The sequence below is a fragment of the Saccopteryx bilineata genome, chromosome 2 (assembly GCF_036850765.1).
Source record: "Saccopteryx bilineata isolate mSacBil1 chromosome 2, mSacBil1_pri_phased_curated, whole genome shotgun sequence".
Classification (NCBI taxonomy): Eukaryota; Metazoa; Chordata; class Mammalia; order Chiroptera; family Emballonuridae; genus Saccopteryx; species Saccopteryx bilineata.
In genome coordinates, this window is record NC_089491.1 from 127,835,398 (window position 1) to 127,846,886 (window position 11,489).

At 34.0% G+C, this 11,489-nt stretch overlaps 1 pseudogene; it reads right to left on the minus strand.

The window, feature by feature from the left end:
* Positions 1–476: 476 nt before the first annotated feature.
* On the minus strand, positions 477–11,045 carry LOC136323710 (large ribosomal subunit protein uL15-like; annotated as a pseudogene).
* Between the last annotated feature and the right edge of the window lie 444 nt (positions 11,046–11,489).

An 11,489-nucleotide genomic window follows, 5' to 3' on the forward strand; every position in this document is an offset into this window, starting at 1 on the left:
GAGGCTTGCATTATGTTAATTGATACTTAGAAGTAGATGTGCCTGACCTGCGGGGGTGCAGTGGATAAAGCATCAACCTGGAATGCTGAGTTCAAAACCCTGGGCTTCCCTGGTCAAGGCACAGACGGAGTTGATGCTTCCTGCTCCTCTCCTTCTTCTTTCTCTCTATTTCTCTCTACTCTCTCTCTAAACATGAATTAATAAAAAAAAATTACAAAAGAAGTAGATGCTGGGATATGTGCATAAGTCTATCTTTATTAGATAATGCCCATGAGTTTTCCAACTAGAAGTGCCAACTTGAATTTCCACCAACATTGCAGGAGATATGTTAATGCTCTACATCATTGCTACCATTTGATATTACCATTTTTTCTATTTATACTGCTCTATACTAATAGTACATAATTTTTGTGTTTATTTTAATTGCGTGTGTGTGGTGTGTGTGTGAGCGTTTAATGAACTTTCTTCACGTGGCTTTAAGCTAGCAGGACAGAGGCCCCACTAACACCCTTAACTTTCTCCTCAGTTCTTTTGCTGAAGAATTTGGCCTTCATAATGACAGGCTGCTTTGGGAGCTTCCCCTTCCCCAGAAATTTTTAGTAGCCTGATTGAACCACTTCAATGATAGGAACAGCTGCAGTCTTGTTTTGGCAGCATTTATCCTTGTCTGCTCAGAGACCAGTGTCCACAACTTATTAAGGTTGAGAGTTGGGCAGAAGTTCTGATTTCTCTTTAAATGGTAATGCCTCACACTAACTTTTCTGGTGTAACCTCAGTGTTATTTGTCAAAGTTGATCCTGTGATGATACAAGACACCACATTACCTTGGCCTCTGGGCTGTTTCCTGTGCACAGGAAGCCCTGTCTGTTGTTCACAAGGCCCTAAAGTTTCTGGCTCTTTCTCAGTCAAGGTGGCGTATTGGTATCTAATATGCAAGAGGAGGAGCTCTTTGTTTTAATTTTCTAGTAAGAAATAAGCTTTTTTTTCTACTCAGATAGAATTTTAAATTATATTTATTGACCATTTATATATCCTTTTTGAGAATTTCTGTGCAAGTCTTTTTACCATTTTTAAATAAGGTTATTGGCTTATTATAATTGATGTGTGGGAACTTTATTTTATTGTAAATATGGACCTTTCTTCAGTTGTGAATATATTCTTTCATTTTAGGGTTTACTTTTCATTCATACATGGTTTATTGTGCTTAATAAAAATATACTATAAGCAAAGAGATTTGATGTCTCTTTTCTTTTTCAAATCCAACTTCAAAAAAATAACTTTTTTAAAAAGCATCTACAATGAGGATTATCATTTACATTTTACTTTAAAATCCACATATTAATTGAATTTTTTCATTGATATAAAATTTAAATATTAGAATATCCTTGAAAATGTACAATTCATTGGCTTTCAGTATATTCAAAAATTTAAACAACCATCACATCTAGTTTTGAGATATTTTTATCAACTACCCCCCAAAAAAACCAAAACTGGTAACCATTAGTAGTCACTCATTTCCTTCTCCATCCCAGCCCCTTGCATCACTAAATTATTCTTTGTCTTTCTGGACTTGTCTATTTTATATTAATAAAATCACACAATAAGTGGGCTTTTATATTTCACTTATTTTACTTAGCATAAAATTTCAGTTTATTCATGTTGTAATATGTCTCAGTATTTCATTTTTGTTCTTGTTGTTCAGTATTACTTTATTGTGTGGTTATACCACAGATTTTAATTCATTTACCAATAATGGACATTGATTGTTCTTTCCACCTTTAACTATTATGAATAATGTGGCTATGAACATTTCTGTACAAATTTTGTGTTTACATATGTTTTCAATTTTCATGGGTACATACCTAGGAGTAGAATGCTGGATAATACAGTAACTCTAAATTTAATTTTTGATGACTGTCAAAATATTTTTCAATGCAGCTGCACCATTTTGCATTCCTAGCAGCAATGTGTGAAGGTTCCCATTTCTTCACATTTTCACCAACCTGTGAAAATGTTATATTCTGTTTTATTTTATTATAGTCATCCCAGTGGGTGTATAGTATTTCATATAGATATAAGTACAGATATAAGTACACATATACATATACACATACGTAAAAACATGAAAAATTTTAATGTTGCCAAGGCAACAATGATGTAATGAGCAATGTAATCTCATTTGGAAAGGCAGAGAAATAATGACAAAATCATTAAGCTGAGTACGTAATAAGTTTTGAATGATTTCCCTAATGTCAACTTGGTATTAACTGGCATAACTAGGACTCATAACTCCTTTACAGACATCCCACCATACTATTGTTATTTTCAACTTAATTTGCAAAATCCTCTTTGTCTTTGTTTGGCAAATTTTAGAGCTTGCAATCCTTAACTTGACCTACACTCAGAATAGTATTTTGTTATATTATACTGTAACGTAAACATTTTAACATCATTAATTGTATGTTCCTCTAATGTCACATCTCTCTTTGACCTTCTCTCTTTCAAGTTTCTTTCCATGCAGTGTTGTCAGTGAGAAAGACTGAAGAGATACTGTAGATTTGTGTATAGTAGATTATTTATACCGATCATGAGTATGCCAGCAAGGGAAATGCATAAGAAACAAATAGCTAAAATATTCTTTAACTATTAGGTTGAGCAAATTTCTTTTTATTTGTATCTCAAATTCTTGTGTATGTAACCTCAAACTTTGTTCATATCACTAATTTCTCCAAATCTCCATATCAATTATATTTCTTTCTTTTGTAGTTCCAATGACAGGGCTATATATTTTCTTTCTTTACCATTCCTATGTTATTCTTGTATTTTAAGTAGTTAGTATAATAAGGTATATTCTTTCTTACCCAAACAAGTTCTTATTGACAGAATCTTTTACTGATTAAACATATATTATCAAAATTATCTTTAGTTAAAACTTCAAACTATTTCTAAAGAAACATGACCATGTATAGAACTGGCAAGTTTCTTTTTCTACATGTTATTTAACCTCATAATCTCTTCATATGTAGACATTAACCTTTCTCACCAATCACAGATATCTCTGAATTATAAATTATATTTATTTTTCTGTGAGAATTATGTTTTCTTTAGCTTTCATCTGACATTTTCTACTAATTTATTGATTACCAACCTATTTTTCTGATTTTATTTATCATGGCAATCTATTCTCAGATGAGCATGGTTGCCTATAGAGTTTTGTAATACTTCTTCATTCTGTTTCTTCAGTCAGCTGAATTAAAACAATCAAAATCAATGTTGCTGCCCTCTCTTCTCATTTATTCTTATCAGAGATTAGTACTTTACCTAGAATTCTAGACACAGTGTTATAGCCAGTTTGAGATAACTTTCTGCCTATCTTAAGACTTCTATATTTACAAAAGCTTGATATGTTTTAATTTAAATTTTATTCATTCAAAATAACTGCAGTGTGTATTTTCATAGTTACACTGTTAGTGGGTTATATTGAGAATAAATGGTGAATAATGTTATTCAAACCAGTTCTACTGAAATGTAAAATACATGTGATTAGTAAAGCTATTCTAAATAATTAAAAATGGCCCTGGCCATTTGGCTCAGCAGTAGAGTGTTGGCCCCCCTTGTGGATATTCCAGGTTTGATTCCTGGTCAGGGCACAAAGGAAAAGTGACCATCTACTTTTCCACTTTTCCATCCCTCCCCTTTCTCTTCTCTCTCTCTCTATCTTTCTTCCCTTCCTGCAGCCATGGCTTGGTTGGAGCAAGTTGGCCCTGGGTGCTGAAAATAGCTCCATGGCCTCACCTCAGATGCTAAAATAGCTTGGTTGCCAAGCAACAGAGCAATGACCTCAAATGGAAAGAGCATCACCCAATAGGAAGTTTACCAGGTGGATCCTGGTCTGGTGCATGCAGGAGTCTGGCTCTCTGTCTCTCTGATTCTTAAGAAAAAAAAAAAAGAATAATTAAAAATAAGGCAAAATTGAGCAAGGAGAAATAAAAATAGGTTAATCATAAATGACATTTACTTGAAAAAATAAATTAACCATATACACACACACACACACACACACACACACACACACACACACATTAATGTATGTAGTATTATTCAACATGATCTATCAGTATTTAGTTCAGTATCCAGAGCAAGAAGCAAGTTAGAGGACAAAAGTGATCAAAGAATCTTTGTAGTCCTGATGTTGCTAAATTTTGTATTTAGATTTGGGAACTTTTGAGCAATTGATTCTAGTCAAAACTAAAGTTAAAGAGTTAAAAATATTAACAGTTATTGGATACCTATTATAAAATATTTTTAATGTTTTTTTCCAGGCATAATGGGGACGTTTATAAAAACCATATAATTTATAAACATACATATGAAGCAAACTTAATGCCAAATGGTATTAAAATAATTCTGGGTAAGAGTTTTAGTCAGTTTTATCTGTTGTTTAAAAAGTACCATATGGGATCTTGATAACATTATAAGGAGTGAAATAAGCAAATCAGAAAAAAACAAGAACTACATGATTCCATACATTGGTGGAACATAAAAATGAGACTAAGAGACATGGACAAGAGTGTGGTGGTTACCAAGGGTGGGAGGGAGGGAGGACATGGGAGGGAGGGAGGGAGAGAGTTAGGGGGAGGGGGAGGGGCACAGAGAACTAGATAGAGGGTGACGGAGGACAATCTGACTTTGGGCGAGGGGTTTGCAACATAATTTGATGACAATATAACCTAGACATGTTTTCTTTGAATATATGTACCCTGATTTATTAATGTCATCCCATTACCATTAATAAAAATTTATTAAAAAAAAAAAAAAAAAGTACCATAGACTGCATGGCTTAAACAACAAACATATATAATTATATTTGTCACAAGTCTAGAGACTGGAAAGTTCAAGATCTGCTTGCATATCTTGTATCAATTAGGCAGCCTGTTTCCTGGTCTAAAGATGTCTTTCTCCTCTTTGTAGCCTCACCTGGAATTGCGAGAGTAAGAAAACCCTCTGTGGGCCTGACCTGTGGTGGCACAGTGGATAAAGCGTCAACCTGGAAATGCTGAGGTTGCCGGTTCAAAACCCTGGGCTTGCCTGGTCAAGGCACATATGGGAGTTGATGCTTCCTGCTCCTCCCCCTTCTCTCTCTCTCTCTCACTCCTCTCTTTCTAAAAAATCAATAAATAAAATATTTAAAAAAAAAAAAAAGAAAACCCTCTGTGCTCTCTTTTATATGGACAGTAATATCATTCATGAGGTCGTCCCCCTCATGATTTTATTACTGTCCAAGGGCCCGATGTTTTAATACCATCCTATTAAGGGTTATGATGTCAACATATAAATATTGCAGAAACAATGATTGAGCAATGGATCATTTTTAAGGTTCAAATATTTAGATACTTTTAAAATATTTAATTTTATCAAATAAAATAAATATATTTTTGGTATGGTCTTGTCTACCTTGATTTGGATATTTCTAAATCTTTGATAGCTTGACTTTGTATTTTTCCTTTTGCTTCAACTAAATTGCCATGATCCAGACAAAAGATTTTCTTTTAATTCATTAAGACAGCACTAAAACAATATTAGAAAATACTTTTACAAGGTGCACATTAATAGATATTTTCAAATTCATCTGCTTTAGATGATTCTTTGAGAGACTTGCATTTAATATCATTAGTATTAAACTGAAAAATTAATTACTTGATGTGAAATATACATTGTACATAGAAACAATAAATTAAGCCTAAATTAATTGTTTTGAAATGTCTTTTATTATCAAATAAAATGTTATAAGAAATCCAATTATTAATGTATACTGAGTAAAGCAAAATTATTTTGGTGGATGATATTGTACAACAGAGAGCAGAGCTGACAAAAGGGTACAGGAACTGCAGCTCAGTTTGAGACAAAAAAGGCCAAAGTAACTATTGGGAGACTTTTGGCTCTCAAAGCATTTATTATAAATATTTGGAAAAAGAAAGTCAATTACTGAATCCCACATAATGAGTGTTATAATAGAGGTATCCCTATAGCATGGAAATAAAGTAAAATATGGACTACAGGCCTTAGATTAAAAACATTTTTAAAATAAACAATATGTTTAAGAAAGAAAGTGTATTACTAGGGTCATAGTACTTAATCCTTATAAAAATATTATTCATGTTCATGTTTAGTTTCTATAGTCAATTTTCTTGGGTGTCAATCATGACTCTTTCACTTGAAGAGCTGTTATCTGATACAAATAACTAAACTGTTCCTTCTTTAAATGGTAGGATAAAAAATATATTTTGTTAGGCAAAAAAAGGAAAATTAAGACTCCGGGGTTCTTTCTGTCTTTTGAGAATAATGGAGTACTTTTTCAACACCCTTAATAGGGAATCTGAAGCATATCTGATATGGTTCTTTGGATGAAGCAATAATTTAATATTCAAATTATAAAGATGTGTGGTAGACAAAATCCTGATGTTCCACAACATTCACATTCAATCAAACCCTAATCTAGGTTGTGATGTGAAGAGATTTCTGAAGTTGCATTTAAGGTCACTATCAGCCTATTTTAAAATAGAGAGATTATCCTGGATTACTTAAATGGGCTTCATGTAATCACATGAGTCCTCAAAAGAGGAAGAAGAAAGCAAAAGTACTCAGAGACAATGTAGCAGAAGAGGAAAACAGAGTAGAGATGAGGCAGAAAATGAGGTTAGAGAGATTCAAAGCATAAGAAGAATTTTACCTCCAATTCTTTCATTTGAAGATGAAGGTAATGAGACAAACACCAAGGAATTTTGGAAGCCCCTAGAAGAGAAGCTAAGAACATCCTCTGGTTGACAGCCAGCCAAGAAACGCAAAGTTGTATCCTGTGATTGCATGAAATAAAATCTTACCAACAACCTGAAATATCTTCCATGCACAGTCTTTCCCCAAATTTCCAGAAATAAATTCTTGATTTTAGTCTATTGAGATCCAGGCTATTCCACACACTATGAGACAATACATGTGTGTTGCTTTAAGCTGCTAGATTTGTGGAAATTGGTTAAAGCATCAATAAGAAACTAATAAAATGGAACAAAAAACTACTATATCAAACAAAAAGTTTTACAGTCGATCTGAGTGATTATAGACATGAAATTTTCCAAAGGAAAAGTCTACTTCCTTTTCTTGGTAAAGTGACATACACCATATATTTGAATACTGAAACTTTCACACCTCCTGCAAGAGGTTGTATTTGGATTTTAATTTCAAATAAAAAATGAGTCTGGAAGGAACAACTTTTGGTTTTTACATAGTCACTGATAATTCTAAGTGGGGAAATGTAGTTGTACTAAAACTACTGTGGAAAATATAAACAAGTGCAAGAGCCATGGCAATGATAGAAATGCATGCTGTATTGAAGATTTTATGGAAACTAGTGACTTAATTAGCATCATTTTTTATGTTGTTTTTTTGTTTATGGGTTTTTGGAGCAACAGTCATCTCTGACTTATCCAAAAAGAATATGAATCTGAATTCTCAACCTCATCAGTTTTGATATTGTACTTTGAATAATTATTTTTGTGGAGATTATCTTGGTTACTATAGCATGTTTAGCAACATCTTGCACCTCTAACCACTCAATAACATCCTCACACACACACATATCCCAGTTGTGATAACCAAAGAAGTCCAGACATTTCCAAATACCCTCTGGAAACAAAATCACTTTTGGTTGAAAGTCAATTTTCTATATTAGTATGAGGATTACATAAATTAGTAGAGTATGAAAATATAGGCCAGGAAATTAATGAGGCTACTAATATTAGGCTATCATTGATCTGGAAAACAAAACAGAAAGTCTTTTTTTGTGTGTGTGTTATATTGCAGAAGAAAGCAAGATCTCATTTCACCTTTACATGGTTAGGTGTATATTAATTTTTCATGATGTTGCTTCAAAGATACCTACTGTAATAAAAATAATATTATGAAATGTACTCAACTACATTTATGATATGACTTTTAAAGTTCACCAAAAACAGTATTAAAACTGTTGGTAGTTTGAAAGACAGAGTAGAATCTGCTTATAATACTATAAAGGTTCAAGGGCTTAAAGAACAAAAGATAAAAAGAGATTACTTAGATTAGAGTTGTTGGAAATATTAACTAGTAATTTATTTTTATTAGAAATGGAAACAAAAAAACCCCCTAATATTTACTGGTCTATTTGGATTTTGAAAATCCAAACACATATTTTTGATTATTTGTAGGCACTCCCTCCATTAGTCATATTTGGTTTCCATTACAGAAATACCATAGACTGAATAGCTTAGAAAACATAATTCTGGAGGCTGGGAATTTCAAGATCAAGATGCTTGCCATTATGGTTCCTGGTTAACACTCTCTTCCTGGCTTGCAAGTGGCTGCCCTCTCTCTGTGTACTCACATAGCCTGTCCTCAGTAGGCGAAAAAAAGAGCAAGTTCTCCAGTGTCTATTCTTTTAAAGGCACTAATTCCATTAAAAGGGCCCCATCTTCATGACATCATCTAATTCTAATTATCTCCTGAAGGCCCCATCTCTAAATACCATCATATTGGGAGGTTATGCTTTAACACATGTACTTAGCGGGGACAGAACATTCAATCCATAACAGTGACTCCAAGTGTGCTGCCTTCACTTTGAGGGATATGAGCTGATGTTCTGAGTGTTATCATAAAGGTTGGCTCACGAGGCAATCACTAATCAACAAAGCTCTCTAGGTAAATAGAAATGGCATTTTTTTTTTTTTTTTTGTATTTTTCTGAAGCTGGAAATGGGGAGAGACAGTCAGACAGACTCCCGCCTGCGCCCAACTGGGATCCAACGGGCACGCCCACCAGGGGGCGACGCTCTGCCAACCAGGGGGTGATGCTCTGCCCCTCTGGGGCGTCACTCTGTTGCTACCAGAGCCACTCTAGCGCCTGGGGCAGAGGCCAAGGAGCCATCCCCAGCGCCCGGGCCATCTTTGCTCCAATGGAGCCTCGCTGCTGGAGGGGAAGAGAGAGACAGAGAAGAAGGAGAGGGGGAGGGGTGGAGAAGCAAATGGGCGCTTCTCCTGTGTGCCCTGGCCGGGAATCGAACCAGGACCCCTGCACGCCAGGCCGACGCTCTACCACTGGGCCAATAGGAACGGCATTTTTAGGAACATGCGGGAACACAAAACAAGAGGCTACTCCATGCCCTAAGAGTGCAGCTTCATCTCCTTCCGAGATGTATTTCATGACGTAGGCTATGCAGCCATTCCCAGAATCTGATTTTTTGTCATATCCACACCAAAAGGTAAATGTTCTATACCTGGAGATAATAACATGATTTTTAAAAATGACAGCAGAACTATTGAACAAAGTGTCGGCTTAAATGGTCAAACTATTCTGTCTGTATGCTTATGTTGACTGTGTTCACTAAAAATAATCATCTGCAAACGGAATAAAGAATTATAGTTATTTGGTCAGAAAAAAAAACAACATCACAAAAAGAAGAGAGTATCTAAAGATCCATTGGGACAGGAACTGTGCAAGCTTTAGTATTCCTGTCAATGCAAGGTTTATGCAGACAATTTTGATGAGCTCTGTCTGATCCTAAAGAAAAAAGTGGTAGTGATCAAAGTAGTTCGGGGAAGTTCTGAGATATTATGATTTATGAGAACACTTGTTAAGGTTGACCAGATAATCACAGGAAATAAAATCTGGGTGTCATTTTAACTGGCTTGGATAATCACATTGTTATATTTTCTAATATATTTGAAAATAAATAGTAGAAAGGGAATAAAAATCTCATAGGACCGAGAGAGGCTTTGAAAGTTTATTTTATTTATTTATTTATTTTAATTCCAGGAATCAAGTTGGTGACAAGACTTCCATGATAAGAAAAAGTTTTATAAATTTGGACTAATTATAATACTAAGTTTTGGAACCACTGAGCTAGAACTCAAACATTAAAATAGTCCTGATACATTGAAATAAGCAATTTTTTTATATTAACAAAAATGAAATCGTAATTGTGTGGTCTGTAATCCTAGAATACCAAACTAAAAGAAAAAAATATGGAAAAGACATAAAACAGAATAATTAAAAATATAAAATTAAACTACAGCCTAATATTCCAGCTTCATAGTTTAAGTAGCCTGAATAAATATTTATGTTAAATAAGCAATTAGTAAGAATGATCCAGATTGTAGGTCAGAGGCTAATGCCCATGGGCAATCAATGGTCTATAATTAATGAAAGCTACTTTGCAACTCATTTCTGTACAGAACTCTAATTTATAACCAGTCAGTGGTTGTGACCCCAGAAATATTTTGAAATGTAATCACTAAAAGTTGGCCTCTTGTGTATAATCCTTCCTATGGGGTATAGGCATCAAAAGAGAAGATATTTCTGGAGAGGAAATATCAATAATAATGACCAATTCTTGATGCAAATAAATTAGTTATATGTTGAATTATACTGGTAATGGTATAATTATAGATGCAATGCTATAAGACACAATACATGTAGAATGAATATTCTGATGGTATTGACTGTTTAACTCATTTGCATTGGTAACTTGAAATGATAACCCCTAGTGCTCTCCAAAATATAGTAAACAACCTTCCAAGTTGCACATGATTAAAGATTATGCGCAAATACAAATCCATTTACTTGTAAAGCAATATTTATTCTTCCAAAAATGTGAAGAAGAGATTATTCAATTGTTTCAGCAATTTGAAACTCTCTAAAAGAGTGTGGAAAACTATAGTTTATTTACCTAATATTGTTTTTCTGTAACTAAATACCCCTTTAAATATTTCTTGTAGGTATTGACATGGTAATAAAAAAAATTGGAATGTTAACAGAGATATAATCATTATTGTGAAAGGTTTACAAAGAAAAAGATGATGATATAATAAGATGACTTTAGGAAATTGGTGACCAAAGAATGTACTTAAAGTATCAGATTTCAGGGGCACAGAGACTTAATCCTACTATGAAAGAACCTCAGAAGAAACCCTGCAGCTGACACCTACAATCTAACCTAGTCTAACACACCTGCTCGGCATACTGCTAGTACTTGTGCCATGCTGTGAAGTGTTGGATGTGAATATTCCCAGAGAAAGATGTATGATATATGATATATTCTCATTGATACATGACTACAATTGCTCTATGCCCTCACTTGTTTGGGAGTTGCCACAAAGATTTAACCCTCTCTTTCCAGTCTATCAGTTAGAGAATCTGACTGTTTTGTTACCTTTATGAACATGTAAAGTCAATATTTGTGTTCCAGGAGATGCAAAAACAAGAGGATAAGATAAGTAGCTTGGCGTGTACAGTTTATCTGCATCTTTATACAGTTTATAAAGATAAATCATTATAACTTTTATCCAATTAAAGACACAAGTTTATCTCACAGTTGATGTCTTTTCTTCAGTCATTGCCTGTATGTAAACAGTTTATGTGCATAAAGAAGGACTCAGTGACAAGTGGCCTAGGAAAAGAAACTC